This window comes from Mobula birostris, chromosome 19 (genome assembly GCF_030028105.1).
Source record: "Mobula birostris isolate sMobBir1 chromosome 19, sMobBir1.hap1, whole genome shotgun sequence".
Lineage (NCBI taxonomy): Eukaryota > Metazoa > Chordata > Chondrichthyes > Myliobatiformes > Myliobatidae > Mobula > Mobula birostris.
The window spans coordinates 42,994,552-43,015,537 of NC_092388.1; the positions used below are offsets into that span (position 1 = coordinate 42,994,552).

A 20,986-nucleotide genomic window follows, 5' to 3' on the forward strand; every position below is an offset into this window, starting at 1 on the left:
TCCTAGATCCTCTTCTGCCTGGTGAGACTCCCGCTACCTTGCTCCCAGGCTGCGAAAACTTGCTTTGAAGTTCACTGCTACTTGGAGCCGCTGCCAGAGCCAGTCTTCTGTTGAGAAGCCAGCTCCCAGCTGATCAATAAGACTGGCCCAGCACCATGTTCGGACTTTCTCATTAACACTGATTGGAACTGTTTGTCAAACTACTCTGAGAGTCAATCAGTCCACAGAATCACCTGCTGCCAAAGTAATTGAATAATTCTAAGACTAACATCCATTAAAAATATTTTTAAACTCCAAGTTGAACTGCCAGATGGTATGTAAAAATCATTTTGGAAGTCTGGGTTAGAATCCCAAGCCCATGCTAAATGGTTTTTCCATGAAAAGTTGCATCCCAAGATTTAGAATAGAAGTCAATTATCAAACATCAAATATTTTACTGAGAGAATCCATAGTTCTCTATGGAAAAACCTATTTTGAATAGTGGGGCAGCCAAGGAGAAAGCAAACCAAACCCAGAACAAGTAGGTGGAGGAAGTTGGTGAACCAGAGATAGGGTTGGAGGATGTAGAGAGTGAGTAGGGATAGAAAGGGAGCTTAGGTGAAGAACGATTGTGATGTTGTAGGTTGGGATGGAGTTGGGATAGAGGGGCAGCTTTGGGGAATGGAGGATAGGGGAGAGGGAGTGGAGGCAGAAGAGAGAATGAATTGGGGTAAGTAGAGTGGTGGTAGGGATAGGTACAGTGAATGGTAGAGGAGAGGAGGGGTGCGGCAGTGGTAGTGTAGACATAGTGATGCAGGGATGAGGGAGTAGCAGACAGAGAAGGGGAGGAGGAGAAAGATGGTTGTTAGGAATCCATTATTCCAGCCTTAGAACAAGACAGCAGCAGTTCATTAGCCTAGTGCCCTCAGTTCTACCCAGTACAACTGCTTCATTAATGGCTCCCTTTACATCAAAAGGACAGAAATGAGAACATTCACTGATGATTGTTCAATTTTACTCTCAACTCTTCAGCAAACAAAATAGTCCATGATTGCACGTAGCAAGAGAAATGACATTCAGACATGCAGCAAGTAAAACCTGATCCATAAACATGGAGGGCAATGACCATTTCCAACAAGAGAGAGTCTAGCCATCTAAGCTTAATATTGAATGGCATTACTTTCCTTGAGTTCCCTAGCACCAACACCAGTAACTAGGTGCCCAGAGGGCCTGACCACAATATTACTCAGGCTGAAGTGCAGGGTTGAGGGCTGGGTGTCCTGCAGTACCTTCAGACACCATGAAGCTTTTCCACCATCTACAAAGAGGATGACTGCAGCTCCAAAAGCACTCAAGTTCAACAACCTCCAGGGTAAATCAGTCCACTTGATTGTCACCTTGCCTACTGCCATAAACATTCATCTCCTCTACTTCTGGAGCTACTGAGTATATGTACGTTTACAAAGTGCACTCTGGTCACATGCCAACAGTAACTTCCAAATGCGAGATCTCTGTTGTGTGGATGGAGAAGGTCATCAGAACACCACCATCTGCTGCGTAAGCTCCTAGTTTCTGGGTCCAACTCCTGTAACTCCCTCCACAGTAATACTACAGGATTGTCTTCACCAGATGAACTGCAGAAGATTTACTATCAGCTTCATAGTCTGGGGATAGGCAATTAATACTGACCTTATCAATGATGGTCACATTCTTTAAAAAAAACACACCGATATATCGAAATCCTGCCTTGGCTAGAGTCTACTACATCTGTACCTTCTCTGAACGGCACCATCTCTCAGATAATACCCAAGCAAAATACTGCCAATGCTGGCGGCAAATCTGGAAATGCTCAGCAGGTCAGGAAACATTTGCAGAGAGCAAATGCTTCGGGTGAACAAAAGGTCCTCTGTTGCAACAGAAATGCCATTAAAAATGCTGAGCAATGATTGCACTCGTATGGGTTGGCCCCAGGCTCATCCAACTTGGAGCCTCAATTTGTTATTCTCTGCTGTCAAAGTGAGGTAAGGATATTACCTAGGAACCCCCAGCAAGTTGCAAGTAAACATCCATCACAACATGACAGCTTTCAAATCTTAAAAAGGTATTTTGACTATACCTTTTCGCACCGTCTCTTGTAAAAATGCTATTCCCTTTTCTCCTTTCCTTCGCCTCTACCGCATCTGTTCCCAGGATGTGGCTTTCCTTTCCAAGACATCAGAGATATCCTCCTTCTTCAAAAAATGGGATTTCCATTCCTTCACCACTGATGCCGTCCTCACCCGCTTCTCCTCCATTTCCCGAACATCCGCGCTCACCCCATCTTCCCACTGCCTCAACAGTGATAGAGTTCCTCTAGTCCTTACCTACCACCCCATGAGCCTCCACATCCAACATATCATCTTCCACAACTTCCACCATCTCCAAAGGGATACTACCACCAAATATACCTTTACTTCCCCCGTCTGCTTTCTCCAGGGATCACTCCCTCCATGATTCCCTTATCCATTCATCCCTCCCCGCTAACCTTCCTCCAGACACTTATCCCTGCAAGCAGCCACTGTGTAACACCTGCCCATTCACCTTCTCCCTCACTTCCATTCAGAACCCCAAACAGGTGCATTTTTCCCTGCCCGCTTCCCTTTTTTCTCTATCGAGCTCTCTCGTGGTTCTTCCATCAAAATAAAGGGGCTAGCAGAATAGCTCACTGCAACATAACCACTTCAGCAAAAGCTACACAGCAATTATATACTTCAAATGACACTTACTTCTGGTATTTGAGGAAATAAAAATGGCTCGTGTTATGAATTCTGTTCTCCGTCTGCAAACAGCAGTGATGCATTTAGTAACCACTTGCAGTGCCCTATCCAAAATATATGGCCTCTGCCCTAAAGCTTAACAACATGTGCCCCTGCTGAGTTTTGCTTCAACTGCCTAGCAAGTGATCAGTGGGATCATTTGTACAATTCCATGTATGCAACAAGAAAAACGTCTTTTTACCAGTTTCGCTGACAATTCTGGTAAATGTTCCATTATTTTCTGCTGTATAACAATGGCAAGAATCTATCCTAACCAGGGTGCTGAGGATGGCTCACCTGTTCTGTTTGAAAGCATTCAGTTCAGAACGAACATTGATGTGGCTTTTTACAGCCAGGTTAATGTTCTTCAGTCTAATTTCATTATGAAATTACTAAATTACAAACAGGCTAAAATAATTGGTTCTTGAGAACACTTGACAGCAGGAGTACAAAACACTCAATTCCAATTCCTTATAATCATGCTTCTGACAGTTCTAGTTCACTAACATTTAATAATATGCTTTGATAAGTTTGGAAAAGCTTAGTGTAAGCAATGAAGTGCTTTGTGGTTTAAAGTCTCATGCTGCTTGCAGCTCTGCCTTACCAGCCTTGTACATGCAACACACATCAAAGTTGCTGGTGAACGCAGCAGGCCAGGCAGCATCTGTAGGAAGAGGTGCAGTCGACGTTTCGGGCCGAGACCCTTCGTCAGGACTAACTGAAGGAAGAGTGAGTAAGGGATTTGAAAGTTGGAGGGGGAGGGGGAGATCCAAAATGATAGGAGAAGACAGGAGGGGGAGGGATAGAGCCAAGAGCTGGACAGGTGATAGGCAAAAGGGGATACGAGAGGATCATGGGACAGGAGGTCCGGGAAGAAAGACAAGGGGGGGGGGGACCCAGAGGATGGGCAAGAGGTATATTCAGAGGGACAGAGGGAGAAAAAGGAGAGTGAGAGAAAGAATGTGTGCATAAAAATAAGTAACAGATGGGGTACGAGGGGAAGGTGGGGCCTAGCGGAAGTTAGAGAAGTCGATGTTCATGCCATCAGGTTGGAGGCTACCCAGATGGAATATAAGGTGTTGTTCCTCCAACCTGAGTATGGCTTCATCTTACAGTAGAGGAGGCCGTGGATAGACATGTCAGAATGGGAATGGGATGTGGAATTAAAATGTGTGGCCACTGGGAGATCCTGCTTTCTCTGGCGGACAGAGCGTAGATGTTCAGCAAAGCAGTCTCCCAGTCTGCGTCGGGTCTCGCCAATATATAAAAGGCCACATCGGGAGCACCGGACGCAGTATATCACCCCAGTCGACTCATAGGTGAAGTGTTGCCTCACCTGGAAGGACTGTTTGGGGCCCTGAATGGTGGTAAGGGAGGAAGTGTAAGGGCATGTGTAGCACTTGTTCCGCTTACACGAATAAGTGCCAGGAGGGAGATCAGTGGGGAGGGATGGGGGGGATGAATGGACAAGAGAGTTGTGTAGGGAGCGATCCCTGTGGAATGCAGAGAGAGGGGGGGAGGGAAAGATGTGCTTAGTGGTGGGATCCCGTTGGAGGTGGCGGAAGTTACGGAGAATAATATGTTGGACCCGGAGGCTGGTGGGGTGGTAGGTGAGGACCAGGGGAACCCTATTCCTTGTGGGGTGGCGGGAGGATGGAGTGAGAGCAGATGTACGTGAAATGGGGGAGATGCGTTTAAGAGCAGAGTTGATAGTGGAGGAAGGGAAGCTCCTTTCTTTAAAAAAGGAAGACATCTCCCTCGTCCTAGAATGAAAAGCCTCATCCTGAGAGCAGATGTGATGCACACATTCTTTCTCTCACTCTCCTTTTTCTCCCTCTGTCCCTCTGAGTATACCCCTTGCCCATCCCCTGGGTCCCCCCCCCCTTGTCTTTCTTCCCGGACCTCCTGTCCCATGATTCTCTTGTATCCCCTTTTGCCTATCACCTGTCCAGCTCTTGGCTCTATCCCTCCCCCTCCTGTCTTCTCCTATCATTTTGGATCTCCCCCTCCCCCTCCAACTTTCAAATCCCTTACTCACTCTTCCTTCAGTTAGTCCTGACGAAGGGTCTCGGCCTGAAACGTCGACTGCACCTCTTCCTACAGATGCTGCCTGGCCTGCTGCGTTCACCAGCAACTTTGATGTGTGTTGCTTGAATTTCTAGCATCTGCAGAATTCCTGTTGTCAGCCTTGTACATGCTTTGTTCTCTTCAATCTCATCCCTGGGAAATTCAAACTATAGCAATTCATTTCTGATTGGCATTTGGGAATAAACTAGGGTAGACTTTCCTGGATCCAGGCAGAAGATCTGCCACCCCATTGTCATGGTTACTTTCTCTATGTCTGAGGGTTGTACGGCATAAGCTGATCTTTCACCTCCTGCAGGCATTAGGTGTGTCTTCCACCAAAGGCTTTCTAAATAGTCTTTAATACAAATGGTCAGAGATACTTCAAGGCAATTCAAAATAGAGTTAATAAATCTAAATTAAAATAATTGAAGTATATTAAAATACTAACTAGTGATTAAAAACATTAACATAAACTAAGTCCAGAATTTAACTTTTTCTCATCCAAATGAATAGGGTCGGCATACTTTCCTCCCTGGGATAAACACAGTATGTCACTGCTCTGCCACTTGGCTCAACAGAAATTTCAGCAACAATGTTGTTTGATGTGTTAATGTCTGACCTCCAGATTGCCTCACTCCTGCCTTTCTTGAGTTTCTGTACAGATGCAAGAAGCGTTGAGTTGTAAACGGTTGACTTCTTGTGGTCCTCTTTGGAAATGCAATCTGCCAGTCTCCTCAGGAGTCCTGATGAATGGTCTTGGCCCAAAGCGTTAACTGTTAATGCCCCTCCATAGATGCTGCCTAACTTGCTGAGTTTAGTGCACGTTGCACAAGGCAAGTACATTTCAGATTGTTATCTAAACACTTCTACCTGTGGCATCTTCATCTGTGCAACCTGATCACTTGGTTTCATTCATTACAGCAGTAACCACTTTCTGAAGACTTCTTTGGTTATAAAGATTTTAAGAGTATCCTGAGGTCATGTAAAATATTATGTAAATGTGTGACAAAACTTTTTTTTACAATAAGCTGCTCTTCTTCAACATTCCTTTTGAGGAGGAACTTAAACCATAAAACTGCAAAATGCTGTTGATGTATAATGGGGGAGTTTTCAAGTCAGAAAGGAAAGTGAGACAGACTTTCGTATCACTAGTATTTTGGAATTATTTAACTGGTGGATTTCCTTTTCATTATCTTCATCATAAAATATATCAAAAATTAAGAGACATTTTAATTAAAATTCATTGTTACTATGTACTTTACAGTAATGTGATTTGGAGCAAATTTCTGTGAATTAATTTAAGTCGCATGTCTGTGATTCTGATCCTTACCTGATTCTGAGAAGAAATGCAGAGTCACCAAAGAAATATACACTTCTAGGATTACAGTAATATTACGCTTCACTATGTGATTACCCAGCAAAAATGCACATCATTGCAACTAAAACAAAATTAGTAGGAATAATGGATAGATGTGCCTATATAATGCGGTATTAAGAAGAAGAAAGCCCTTAACTCCGAGTGGAGTCATCAGGACGCCGTCATGACGGCATTTTTTTTTAGCAGGCTTTCTTATTTTTACGAGGCCAAGTTGCTAGCTTGACGCTCAACCCAGCATGGCTGGAAAGCATGCAAGGGAGCCGGCTGGATTCCAACTCAGGAGCCTTCGCTCCGAAATCTGACACTGATGCCACTACGCCACCAGCCAGCCACATACTGCAGTATACCTGGTTAGAATCTACCAATTTACTTCTGGGTTAGAATCTATCAATTTGCCACAGATCCTTCCCAAACTGGACTAAAAGACTCCTTCCCCTAATTAGAGTAAGGCAGCTGTGAAATGTGTTTGGCAACTGCAAACCAGCTTAACCCAGTTCCTCATGGGCAAGAGTCCACAGTCCAAATTTGCCTATAATTCAAAGCTAATAAGCAGCAAGCTGCTAATATTCCCAGTTCTCAGTTAGTCAAGTGACACTGCAATCATAAACAAATTTGACTCTGGAAGGCAGCCTGCGACTCAACCAGGCTATCAGCCTTCTGGTACTCTGTGCATGCTTGGCGTAGTTCCAGGAACAATCCAGAGTTTAACAGGGGTGATTACACACACCTGAGTGACATCGATTATCATGGGCAAATGACTAATATAACTTTGTTATTTTGTGCCATGATTATGCAGAAGGCAAATCACTATGTGCCTTGGAGGCTTAACCAAATGGTCAAAGCCTGGTCTGTATTACTTAAAACTTTACCTGATCTGCTACCTGGTAATTTGGTCGTGAGGGTCATTCTTTCTTCAGGTAAGGCTACATTTGCTTTTGGGTTCTTAGGGTGGGATTTGGCCAGAGTGGGGAGTGGGGGGGGGGTGAGAGAGTAAAGGAACTATGTGGGAGTGTAGACAAACTTCACTTTCCAAGTGGCCACATCTGATGCCTATTGTCCCATCAAGGATACAGTGGTGGACATACATTTACCATCTCTCTTCAATCTGAAGGCAAATTTGCCCCAAAATTTCCCTGGGCACTTAGAACAGCATCACAGAAAGTTGGCTTTGTAAGCTATTTCTGGCATACTACCTGGATAAAATGTGAGATGTTAATTCTAACAGGCACAATGCTTTTCTCTGTGTGTTAGAATAGCACTCCCACAATGACTTAGTCCAAATTGGCATAGATTCCCCATGCAAAGTTGATTAAATTCCTGCTTAAAACTATCTGAGGCTGAGACATTCCCTGTTAAACCAATAAGCAACTTGCCCTGCTCTCAAAATATGATGAGGGAAGAACAGAATGAGTATAACTGGCCTATGAATACTTGATTGGCTGTGAAACATATTTGATCATACTGTCATGAAAGGTGACAAATATAATCAAGACATACTGTATGAAACAACATGCACAACCACTTCAACAATAATGATACACTTCATTCTGCAGCCACAAAACCTTTCAAATAAATGAATGAAATGCCCATGTGTCACTGTAAAATAACACAAAAAATTCTAAAGGGCTGATACAGAAAAAACACCATGGGGCAACACAAAAATGCTGCAATCAAAAGGTAAAAGTGGATAGATTGCTCATCACTGCCCATACCCTAATTTGTGCTGGAAACCTGCCATTAATGAAAACATTATTTAAGGCTGATGTTTCCTAAGACAATTAATCACGAAGACAAGCTGTTCAGGCTGATTGTGAAGGTGAGGAGTAAGGAACAAATAAATCCATGAAGCTACATGCATATACAAATGAATAAAAGAACATTCTTTCTTGAAATGGCTCCAGTTGTTAATACAAAAAGAGGATAGATTTCTATAAGGTTCTGAACTATCAATATGACCCAGACAGCCAGCAAATGGCTAACTGGGAAAATGGAGATGCATTAAGTTATCCACATGATTAGCCTTCAGGTCACAGACTTGGAAAGTTTGAATGCATCTCCTTGGGAGGAGGTCCGACTCTTTTCTCATGAGACCTGAAAGATGCTGGGAAAATTTACTCAATAAGTTCAGCCCCATGTTTCTTTTTGCCATTAATAATGTTCAGCGTCACAACAAGTACAGGACTTTCCCAGCTGTGGTAAGGATTAGCTTCCAAAAGAACTGATCTTTATGTGAAAGCCCGTAACAGCGGTACAATAAATGCAAAGCATTCATGGGACATACCAGCTGCCGTAGATAGTGAGAAAAGAATTCAGATGATAGTCAGTCTCCTATCTGTAAAGATGCAGTAAATTAAACTGAACCACACTTGCTTTGACAAGCTAAAACCTACAACTATTCATCCAATGGCAATTATTGCCACATGGAAGAGCACAGGTGCTCAAGAGAGCTGTTTCCATTTTAAGTAAATAATTTGTTCAGCAGATTCCTTTCCATTGACTTGATCAATAGGAGTATTAAATGTTAATAGTTTTAAGAACCTGAGTTTGAAAGGCAGTCTTCAAAAATGTCTCCTACCCTTCACTGTAGTTAATAAAGCAACGAATTAAATTAAATAATATGCTTTGTTGTACCAGAGACACATTTAATATATGCTTACTAACTAGTAGAACCCTATATCCAAAAATTTATTAATCTGCGTTTGAATGTACTTGGCAATTGACCCTCCATAGCCCCTTGGCTAGAGAACTCCAAAGATCCACATGGGTAAAAACTGTGATTCCAGTTCCTGACATTTCAGCCAGAGGAAACACCATCTCTGTATCTACATTGTCATGACCTGTAAGGGTTTTATCTAGTTCAACATTATCACATCTTAAAAGATACTATGGAATATAGTCCAGTGTGCTTTGATTCTTGTTAAAGGGCAGATTTACTCTCCTAGGAATCAAACTGGTGAACTTTCACTTCAGTTCCTCTGTCCTGGGTTTATCCATCCTTAGCCAGTTGAACCAGACACAGAAATTTTATTTTCTGCATTTTTTTTTGGCTTTCTTTGCCATAGTGGGAGACTGCACATTTTTTCACATTATATTGATTCTGCTATGCTCTTGAACATTTGCACCTTTGACAGCTACATCACAGAAGTTATGGCACATTTGTCTTTCATAAATCTATGTTGACTTTCCCCAATAAAAACATTATTTTCTAAGTATTGGCTACTGTTTCTTTCATTATAGATAATATCGTTAGGTTTACTTTTACTCCATAATTACTCAGACTTTTCTTTTTTAAATAATGTGGTTACATTTGCTAACCCCCAGTCTGTGGGAAAGTTCTAGAATCCATGGAATTCTGGGAGATTACAACCAGTGTAATCACCATCTCTGTAATCATTTCCTTTAAAAACCTAGAATGAAGATCATTATGACTTAGAGCAGTATACTTTTTTTTTACTAATGCTAATTTCTTTGATCTCATTCACTTCAACTTTGTAGTTCTCTGTCATCTGCAGGCTTTCTGTGCCTTCTATTAATATAAATATAAAATTCTTGATTTTCTATGCAGCTTCCTTATTCTTCAATACAATTTATAACTAATTTTTTATCCCTTCTGTTTTGTATTCATCAGTAGATGAGTTTCTTATCCAACATTGTTGGTAGAATCTCAGGTGGTGACGAGAGGGCGTACAGGAGTGAGATATGCCAACTAGTGGAGTGGTGTCACAGCAACAACCTGGCACTCAACGTCAGTAACACGAAAGAGCTGATTATGGACTTCAGGAAGGGTAAGATGAAGGAACACATACCAATCCTCACAGAGGGATCAGAAGTAGAGAGAGTGAGCAGCTTCAAGTTCCTGGGTGTCAAGATCTCTGAGGATCTAACCTGGTCCCAACATATCAATGTAGTTATAAAGAAGGCTAGACAGCAGCTATACTTTATTAGGAGTTTGAAGCAATTTGGCATGTCAACAAATACACTCAAAAACTTCTATAGATGTACCGTGGAGAGCATTCTGACAGGCTCCATCACTGTCTGGAATGGGGGGTGGGGGGGGGGCTACTGCACAGGACTGAAAGAAGTTGCAGAAAGTTGTAAATCTCGTCAGCTCCATCTTGGGTACTAGCCTACAAAGTACCCAGGATATCTTTAGGGAGCTGTGTCTCAGAAAGGCAGCGTCCATTATTAAGGATCTCCGGCACCCAGGACATGCCCTTTTCTCACTGTTACCATCAGCTAGGGAGGTATAGAAGCCTGAAGGCGCACACTCAGCAATTCAGGAACAGCTTCTTCTCCTCTGTCATCCGATTCCTAAATGGACATTGAATCTTTGGACACTACATCACTTTTTAAAAAATGTACAGTATTTCTGTTTTTGCACATTAAAAAAAATCTATTCAAAATACATTTTTTGAATTTTTTTTTCAAAAAAAATGTATTTCCCCCCCTCCCACTTTTCTTTTTCCCTAGGCCTCCTGTCCCATGATACTCTCATATCCCTTTTGCCAATCAACTTTCCAGCTCTTGACTCCATCCCTCCCCCTCCTGTCTTCTCCTATCATTTCGGATCTCCTCTCCCTCTCCCACTTTCAAATCTCTTACTAGCTCTTCCTTCAGTTAGTCCTGACGAAGGGTCTCGGCCAGAAACGCCTACTGTACATCTTCCTAGAGATGCTGCCTGGCCTGCTGCGTTCACCAGCAACTTTTGTGTGTGTTAATTGATTTACTTGTTTATTGATTATTATTATTAGTATTATTTTATTTTTTTTTCTCTCTGCTAGATTATGTATTGCATTGAACTGCTGCTGCTAAGTTAACAAATTTCACGTCACATGCCGGTGATAATAAACCTGATTCTGATTGATCATTTTCCCTGTTCTGTTTTGCATTAGAGGGAGAAACGTGACTTGCAACCCACAATAAAACTCTGATGATTATTTGGAAGTTCAACCAGATTGGTGCCTGGTTAGTCCCCAGCGTGAGCCAGGCATCCAGACTGCAAGCAGGGTGCGTGGTCATTCTGGAGACCCAGAATGCAATGTGGGCTGGCGTCAAGTTGTGGGCTGGAGTCAGTATCAGGATTTGGAACGTCAGGGGTCAGGAGTGCTGGTATGTTTGAGGCTGGGGCTGGAGTATATTTAAAGCTCACTTGGAAAGTTTATTATATCACTATGTATTATGCAATAAAAAAGCAAAACTAATATGCATTTGGGTATTAATGGAATAATATCCAGTGGTTCTGAAAATCTGTTTGTTCAGCACCAATGAAGTTCTATACATGTACGATTATCAGTGTATAGGGATCTAGCTACTTAAGCCACTCACTCAGGTTCAATGCCAAACCAGTGTGCAAATTTCACTTTCTTTCTGCATCTGCACAGGTTTCCTCAGGTGCTCCAGTTTACTCATACACCCCAAAGATATACTGGTTGGTAGGTTAACTGGCGGCTCTGAAATGGCCTATGGTGTACTGGTGAGTGGTAGTATCTGGACAGTTAAAGGGAATGTGAGGAGAATAGAAAGTTGGGTAAGTGTAAGATTAGTGTAAGTGGGTGCCTAATGACCAGGCAACACACACAAAATGCTGGAGGAACTCGGCAGGTCAGGCAGCATCGATGGGAAAAAGTACAGTCGACGTTTTGTGCCGAGACCATTTGACAGGGCACTTTGACAGGAGTTCGGCAAAACCCTCACTCAATGCCCCCCCCCCCGTGATCTCTGCAGCCCTCCTTCTGACTCTTCGACCATGTGCTTACCCAGATCCGCTACTAGAGTTATGTGTCCTTCCTGGGAACATGCCTTCACTGCTAGCTTGTAAAGTGTTTCGGCCTGAAACGTTGACTGTACTTTTTTCCATGATGCTGCCTGGCCTGCTGAGCTCCTCCAGCATTTTGTGTGTGTTGCTTGGATTTCCAGCAGCTGCAGATTTTCTCTTGTTTGTGCCTAATGATTGGTGAGTGAAGGATCTGTGGTTCTCACTGTGTAACTGTAACTATTAATTCTTTAAGTGGAGTCATTCCTCATTTACTGTTTAATATTAAAGTTCCTTTCAAGTTTACTGAGGACAACTGTTTTTCGTAGTTTGTTTCTGTCAGGTTTAAGATTCCAAATTAAATTAGACCTTGAGTTTTCCTTTCATTTCCATTACACAGATTTTGATAAATCAGATAAATTTGATAAATCAGAATCGGTGTAATCAGCAGCTGGATTTTTAGAGACAGCACTGACAGCTATGAATAGAAAGGGAGAATGGAGAAGGATTTGCCATCCCAGCCAATAACAGAAACAAAGTTTTACACATCTACAGTTTCAAAATTCTTCCCATTAGTGCCTCAAAACCTGAAATTTAAACCCGCATTTTAGTCTCTTCATGGGTATGAACAGATAACATGGGGATCTGTGATGATGTGTGCTAGAAAAAAATACAACAGTAACTATGGTTACAAGCAAATGGCATGATTGAAAACAAATTTAAAGGCTGCCAGAATGATAAATAGTGAATAATAAATGGTTGGCATAGTGAACTGGCTTTTCATGTTCTGGATGGGTGGGCAGGAAGATTTACAGGTGCTGGAGAGGTGAGAACACATTCCAAGTCCTATCTCCCTGACACTGATGGGTGGTCGAGTAGTTGGGGGCAGCTGGACATCAATTGACTCTTATTATCAGTAGAGGGTTGAAGGATTGCATTAATTCTTCAAGCATCCATGTGTTAATTGAGATTAATAACTTCTGCAATTTGAGATCTCCTGGGAAAAACTTTGGCTAAGTATCCTATGCTGTCTTGTAGTTGTTTCCAATCTGTTAAGTAATTTGATCTGGTTATGGAAACAAGCAAGGAGGCTGTACGTGTAGAGGGGCATGGCAGCAAACAAGACTTAGCAGGGCACTCAGTATAGGTAATGACATCAGGCCTGTGCCCATTTTGTGCAATGACCTTGCTTACTTTGTGGGCATAAAGGAATTTCTTCTGTCCACCTCAACTTTGGAGAAGTGGTGCAGGAAATCTGTTGATGCCCATGTTTGAACGAGAATTATTTTCATCAGTGTCATAAAGCCACAAATATCTCCCCCCTGTTATTAAAATCTTAAGTAAAACTATAAATATCGTAAACATTCCCCAAGCAGCAGGTGTGGAGAGAGAAACAGTATCTCTCCTCTTTTGGTAATTCCTGCTGCAACAAAGTGCCTTTTTCAGGAGTTTGCTGCAAGACAATATGGCCTGCTTACTGGAGCTGGTTGTGCATAATTAGAGTTGCGGATGCTATTGAGGTTCACTTATTCTGCTTTAGGATTTGGAGGATCTTGCATAGATAGTGTTGGTGACACCATTTGGAGGATCTTGCATAGACAGTGTTGGTGACACCACTTCAATAATTTCAGGTACTTCTCGTAGATGACCCACATCTGAGAAGCATACAGGAAGGCAAGGATTGCTGCTGCTCGGCACAACATGAGTTCCTTGGTGGACCTGAGGTTGAACACTTTTTGTCAGATGATCAGATGATCAAAGGCTATGCTGATGCACTGGAGGCAGTGGTGTAAGTTACCATTTAAGTCTGCTCTCATCTGAAGTTTTTGTACGTTCTCCTTGTGGAAAGTGTGGCCTGGGTGCTCCAGTTTCTTCTCACAAAGACATACCAGTTGGTAAGTGAATTGGTCATTGTAAACTGGAAGTTGCTGGGCGGCAACCTGTTCCGCGCTGTATGTCGAAATAAATAAGGTGACCCCAGACATAGAAAGTAACCCATATTTTTTCAAGATTTATCATGGAACTCTACTAATGAGGGGCAGTATTATACAATGAGGGCAGGAGAGGAGGGCACTTTGTTCTGCAGAGCATAGGGTTCACCCCCTTCTAGGTTCTCGTAAATGAGTAACTAATTACTTGCAGCTCAGCCGTCATAGGTATAACTACACAAGCATTATCTGTGTACAGCAGCTTGAAGACTTGAGCATGGAGTGTCTTGGTACTGGAGTAAAAGCCACATGAGTTGAACAGTTCTCACTCTTACTGTATATTAGCTCCACTGCAATGGGCACATTGGATTTGAGGTTCAATAAAGCAGCAAGGAAGTTTGAGAAGAGGGTTAGGGTGGTGACACAGCTTTGCTTGACTGCTGCACTGAAAGTAGAATTGTATTGGACACGTTGGTTAGAATCCTGCCTTGCATAACTTGAATGGGGATAAATTTCTGAGACAGCCAAGTTTGAACTAGAAATTTCACAGTCTCTTTGAGTAACAGAATCAAAAGTATGGTCTTTCGTGAGAGCAAATGATGCATCTAATGGTTAATGCTGGTCCATGTGCTTCTTATGGAATTGTCACCTATAGAAGATCGGGTTCATTTTTGCCTCTAGATGGAAAGAATTTGTCAACAGCTCTTTAAACACTGGGAGCAAAGAGTTAAGGAGGACTCTGGCAATGATCTTGCATGTGAAATATAGAACACAGAACACAACAGCACAGAACAGGACTTTAGCCACCATATTGTGACGACCTTTTAACCTATTCCTCGATCAATCTAACTATTCCCCTCCTACATAGCCCTCCATTTTTCTATCATCCACGTGCCTATCTGAGAGTCTCTTAAATGCCCCTAATGTACTACCACCACCCATGCACTCACCACTCATTGTGTAAAACAAAAAATGAGTGAAAAAAAAATTTCTTCCCCACAAATCGGTTTTGCCTTCATCTTCCCGACTATACTGTACACACATTATTTCTACTTTATATAGACTGTGTATTTATCATATCATTCCTGCTTTTACTATATGCTAATGTTATTTTTGGTTTTGTGTGTTATTTGGTATGATTTGTTAGGTTATTTTTTGGGTCTGGGAACACTCAAAAATTTTTCCCATATAAATTAATAGTAATTGCTTCTTCGCTTCACGCCATTTCGGCACGAAAGGTTTCATAGGAACGCTCTATCTTAGTGGGGGAAATACGGGACAAACCAATTTAGCCCAATATACGGGATGTCCCGGCAAATATGGGACAATTGGCAACCCTATGTTCAAGTTCAACAGTGCATGACAGGGAATGAAGAAAGGTGCAACTGACTCATATCGTTTCCTCACGGCCCAGTAGCACATGCTTTGCGCCCTGGTACTGGTCCGCAGCCCGGTGGTTGGGGACCGCTGCTCTAGCTCACTCACTCAACCTATCTTCATAGGATGTACTCTTTAATCAAAGTGGCATTCTGGTAAATCCCCACTGCACTTGATGATCCTTCCTATGATGAGGTGGTTAGAACTGAACACAAGATTCCAAGTGCTTTCTGCATTGACCATGTGCTTTCTGCTGCCCACCAACTCTTCGACCATGTGCTCTTCTGCCCTCTGACTCTTCAACAATATCCCAAGTGAGGTCTAATCAGGGTTTTATAGAACTGCAACATTACCTCAGCTTTTCAACGCAAATCCCTAACTAATAAAGGGTAACACACCATACACCTTCCGAAGAACCTTTCAACATGCATGGCAACTTTGAAGGATCTATGGACGTGGATTCCAAGATCCCAATGTTCCTTCACACTGTTAAGAAAACTGCTATTAACTCTGTATTCCGCCTAAAAGTTCAACCTTCCAAAGTGAATCACTTCACTCGATTGAATTCCATCTCATTTAACTTCCCAGTCTAGCTCTGCATCCTGTCAATGTAAAGTTGTAACCTACAACAATCTTTTAAACAACACCACCAACCTTTGTGTAACCTGCAAACTTACCAACCCACCCTCTGACATCCTCATCCAAGTCACTTACAGTATAAAAATCACAAAGAGCTGAGATCCTTGAACTGTGGAACACCACTGGTCACCGACCTCCAGGCAGAATATGCTCCAGCTACAATCATCCTCTGCTGTCTATGGGCAATCCAATTCTGAATCCACACTGCCAAGTTTCCCTGGATCCCATGTCTCCCAATTTTCTGAATGAGCCTACCTTGGGATCCTTAATAAACACCGTACCAAAAACCAGATACACCACCTCCACTGCTCTACTTCATCAATGTGCTCTGTCACATCCTCATAGAATTCAGTCAGACTGCCCCTCACAAAGCCATGCTGACTATCCCTAACCAGACAATGCTTCTTCAAATGTTCTCATATCCTGTTTCTACGAATCTCCTCCAATAATTTGCCCACCACTGAACTAAGACTTGTTGGTCTATAATTCCCTATTTCCTTTCATGAAGGAATAACATTCGCTGCCCTTTAATTATCTGGTACAGCTCTTGAAGCCAGTGAGGATGCAAAGGTCATTGCTAAAGACGCAGCAATATCTTTCCTCACTTCCCACAGTAATATGGGGTTTATGCTGTCTGGCCCCGTGGACTTAACTATCATAATGTTTTTCAAAAGTTCCAACACATCCTCTTTCTTAATATTAACACGATTTAAAATATCAGCCTTCTTTTAACTGTCCTCACAAATATCACAGACCCTCTCCCTGGCGTATTTTGAAGCAAAGTATTCATTAAAGACAAACCCTTCCTCCTCCGACCCCAGGCATATTTCCTCTTCCGTCTTTGATCCCACCCTCACTCCAGTCATCCTCCTGTTTTTCACATATTCTGCAAGGTCTTCTCAGAGCCCATTTAGCTCTCCTAAGTCCACTCTTAATCTCTTCTCTGGCTGCCTTGAAACTCTCTTCCTAACCCTTAAGTAAGCTTCTTTCTTCCTCTTGACTGGATGTTCCACATCTCTTCACCCTCCATCAAACTCTACATTTCCATTGCGCATTTCCCTGAATTCATCCGTTCTCAATTGATGCTCCCAAGGTCCTGCCTAAAAGCCTTGTAATTCCTTCCCATAAATACTTTCCCATACCGTCTGCTCCTATTCCTCTCCAAAGCTATGGTAAAGGTCAAGCAGTTATGGTCTCTGTCTCTGAAACGCTCAACCACTGAGAGATTTGACATCTGAATTGGTTCACAGCCTAGCACTATATCCAGTATGGCCTTTCCTCCAGGCGGCCTATCAACATATTGTGCCAGAAATCCTTCCTAGACACACCTAACAAAACCTGCCCCATTTAAACCTTTGGCACTAAGGCGGTGCCAATCGATATTAGGGGATTTGAGGTCACCCATGACAGCAACCCACAAAGGCAATGTGTGTTAAAGGGTTGTGTGGTAGAGATGTATTAAGACTAGCATTGTTCTGGTGAAACCAGAAAACACCCACGGTGATGGTTTGTGTTGATCTAAAGGGCTCAATGAAGTCTTCTGGGCTTTCTACAGGATCCATGTGTCAAACAACTCAATGAAAAACAAGATAAACTAACTCCCGTTAATCTCACACAGATGAATTGTGCAAACCTCCTCTTGTGACTGGTTGGTATCCACACCTGGGCAAGTCAACTTGCCGGAAGTGGCAACAAACCTTAGCTGCACATTGTTTGACGTTGCTCTGCATTTCCACTCTCCTTTGTGCATATGCACATTATTCACAGCAACTACTAGTCTAAAAACAGCGATGTAGATGTAATGTAAATTAAACTAGACACAACGGACAATTGGCTTAAATTTGATCACACTCAAAATTGAACTTCCTGCCAAAGTTTCTAGCCAGGGGTTTCTCTGGATTCAAAGCTGAAACTTAAATCTTGATGTCAGCTCCATGTCTCTTCATTTTAATACCTCATCCTATTTATATTACTGCGTTTGAGGACTTTTCCAGCATTTGTTGGATTCAGCAGTGGAAGATGGATGGTGACCTCTGTTGATAGCTGAGATTAATTATTGCACATTTATCATAGGGAAGTCTGCTGTTGATACACAGTGCCTGACAGACAGATGAAGACTCACTGTGAGCAGTACGTCGAAGATAGAGAAAGCACCATACTGACTACAGAGGATGACAACTACCAGATTCTCCAGCCCTGCAACATTATTCTGCTGCTGTGAAGCAGTGTGGGATTTACTTAATTAAATTTTCTATGTAAATTAAAGTTGCTATTTTAATATTTATATTTTGAAGGAATTTATTGAATCAGGCTTCCTCTTAATGCAGATAGAAGATCCCTTGGGAAAAACATGTGAGGATGCTGTTCAATTCAGTCCATGCTAACATTAATTGTTTAGATAGAACGTGAAGTGGACTCTCTTTTGATGAAGCTCCACGAGTTCAGTCCAAACATAAACAGAACAAATTCTGTTTTTCCTCCTTTGGCATGATTTCAATAATCTGCAAAAGAAATGGGGCAGGACGAAAAGCCATTGTAGGTAGGAGATTCCACTAGTCTGCACCCATCAAGGACAATCTGCAAAACTGCATATTTCTGGTCCAATGTTCTAAAACAACTGATTGGGGAGAAAAAAAAATGGCCAATTTTTGCCCTTAGGAGCAGAGCCAGCATTTACTGCCAATACCTGACAGTCTTTGAGAAGATGGCAATAGATTTTCTTCTAGACTAAGAGGAGAAGGTCCCCAAACAAAGATAAGAAATGTCTTGAATAGGACTCCAATTCCAAAGACCATGTAAGAAACGAGAAAGGAAATTATGAAATTATTATTGACAATATCATTGTCAAATTACAGAGATAACTAGCTGATTGAGAAGATGCAACATTATAAGGATCAATACCCCCAGCGACATGACGAAGAACATCAGTGAATTATCTTATTATTTTGCTCTTTTTGTACTTTTCAAATATATTTTTATTGTAACTTCAAGTATTTTTTTTATGTATTACACTGTATTGCTGTTGCAAAACAACAAATTTCACAACATATGTCCGTGACATCGGAGGAGGCCAAAGGGAGATGCAGATATATACTCACATCCTTCTACAGACGTGCAGTAGAGAGCATCATGACATGCTGTATCTCCGCATAGTACAGGAACTGCACTGTGATGGGCAGGAAAGCTCTTAAAGAGTTGTCAGAACTGTCCAATGCATCACCAGCACCAGGCTACCCACCAGTAAGGACATATATACAACAAGGAGCCAGAAAAGGGCCAGTAACATCATGAAGGAGCCCATCCACCCTGTTTGCCCACTTCCATCAGGGAGGAAGCTACATTGTTTCAATGCCAGGACCACTAAACTCAAAAACAGTTACTTTGCCCAAGCAGTAAAGCTGATCCACACCTCCACTCACTAACACACCCCTCCAACACTACTTTATCATCTTCTGTCAGTCACCTTATGTACAGGCTCCTGTGTCTAGCATTACTTTCTGGACATACAATCAATGTATATACACTATCACACATTAATATTTATTGAGTTTTATATTCTTGTGTATTTTTTTGGTGCTGCATCAGATCCGGAGTAACAATTATTTTGTTCTCCTTTCTACTTGTGCACTGGAAAAGACATTAAACAGTCCTGAATCTTGAAAATACACTTGATTCTGAATTGCTGAATTTTCATTTGTTTAAGTATTCTGCCACTTTCCCTTAACTAAATCGGCTGTGCCTCAAAAATCTTCAGTCAGCTGAAAAGGTTCAGGACTATCTTAAGGTTGCTATATAAATGCAAGCCCCTTATTTTATTTCCTGAAAAATTATTTGCTCTGGGAGTGATCCTTTTTCTGCTTGTAAATATTTTGATGAATATTTTTATAAATGAACTCCTACTAATTCAATAATTGAAATTAAAGAATGGCTCTTCAGTACTTTAGGATAGATAATTACTTCAGACTGGACTTTTTTTGAACAGTGTAACTTTTTTTAAAACACTAAGTATGGTCGGCGCAGTTCTTTAAATTTCGGAAGTCTTTTGTGCATCTGATGTTCAGATGTGTGGATATCAAATCCATATATCAAATATTGCATAACTCTTGTTGGAGAAAATTCATCTGTGTATCCGAAGCCTGTAAGTGGTCAGGGGGGCTGGCACCAAGGAGAGATAGAACAGGATGGTGAAGCCTGCTGCTGCACCTATTGGTGCCAAGTCCAAAGCGCTGTCAGTTAAGTCCTGTTTGCAGAAGTGATCTTGCTGTATGCCCAAACCCGCTTGGGTTCTTTAATCATTGCAATGTCTGTTCAACATACTCCTGGCTAACGTTCAGTCCCTGGACAATAAGCTGTGTGAATTGAGAGCCAGAATTTCCTCCCAGTGGGAAACAAAGGAATGTAATGTTTTGTGCTTCGTGGAGACCTGGCTGGCGGATGAGATATCGGATCATGGTATCGAGCCGTCAGGGTTCTCCCTGTTCTGGGCAGACAGGTCAAAACACCTCTCTGGGAAGAGTAAAGAAGGTGGAGTATGCTTTGTGCTCAATAATGCTTGGTGCGACTCCTGGAACATGCATGCCCTCAAATCCCTTTGATCCCCAGATCTGGAGTACCTGGTGCTGCTGTGTAGACGCTTCTGGCTGCTGAGGGAGTTCATGGCTATTATTATCACAGCTGTGTATATTCCACCGCAGGCTGATACTGACCTGGCTCTCAAGAAACTGTACGAGACCATCAGCACCCTGAAGACTGTACACCTGGAGGCTACCTTCATCGTCACAAGTGACTTTTTAATAGAGTGTTGCTGACTAAAGTTTCTCTGAAGTTTTGTCAACACATCCAGTCATGCACACGGGGAGACAGCACACTCGACCACTGCTACTCTCCCTTTCGCAATGCTTACAAAGCGCTCCTTCATTCGCCTTTTGGAAAATCAGATCTCTCCTCCATCTTACTGCTGCCAAAGTATGGGCAGAAGCTGAAACGAGAGGCGGCCATAGTTAAAATTGTCCACTGTTGGTCCGACCAATCGGCCTCCATGCTACAGCACTGCTTTGATGACGTTGACTGG

The 20,986-nt window shown here is 42.2% G+C and overlaps 1 protein-coding gene across 6 annotated transcripts in view; it reads right to left on the reverse strand.

Annotated features, from left to right (window-relative positions):
- LOC140212554 (catenin delta-2-like) overlaps positions 1 to 20,986 on the reverse strand; it is a 579,924-nt gene that overhangs the window by 106,225 nt on the left and 452,713 nt on the right. The window lies entirely within an intron of this gene.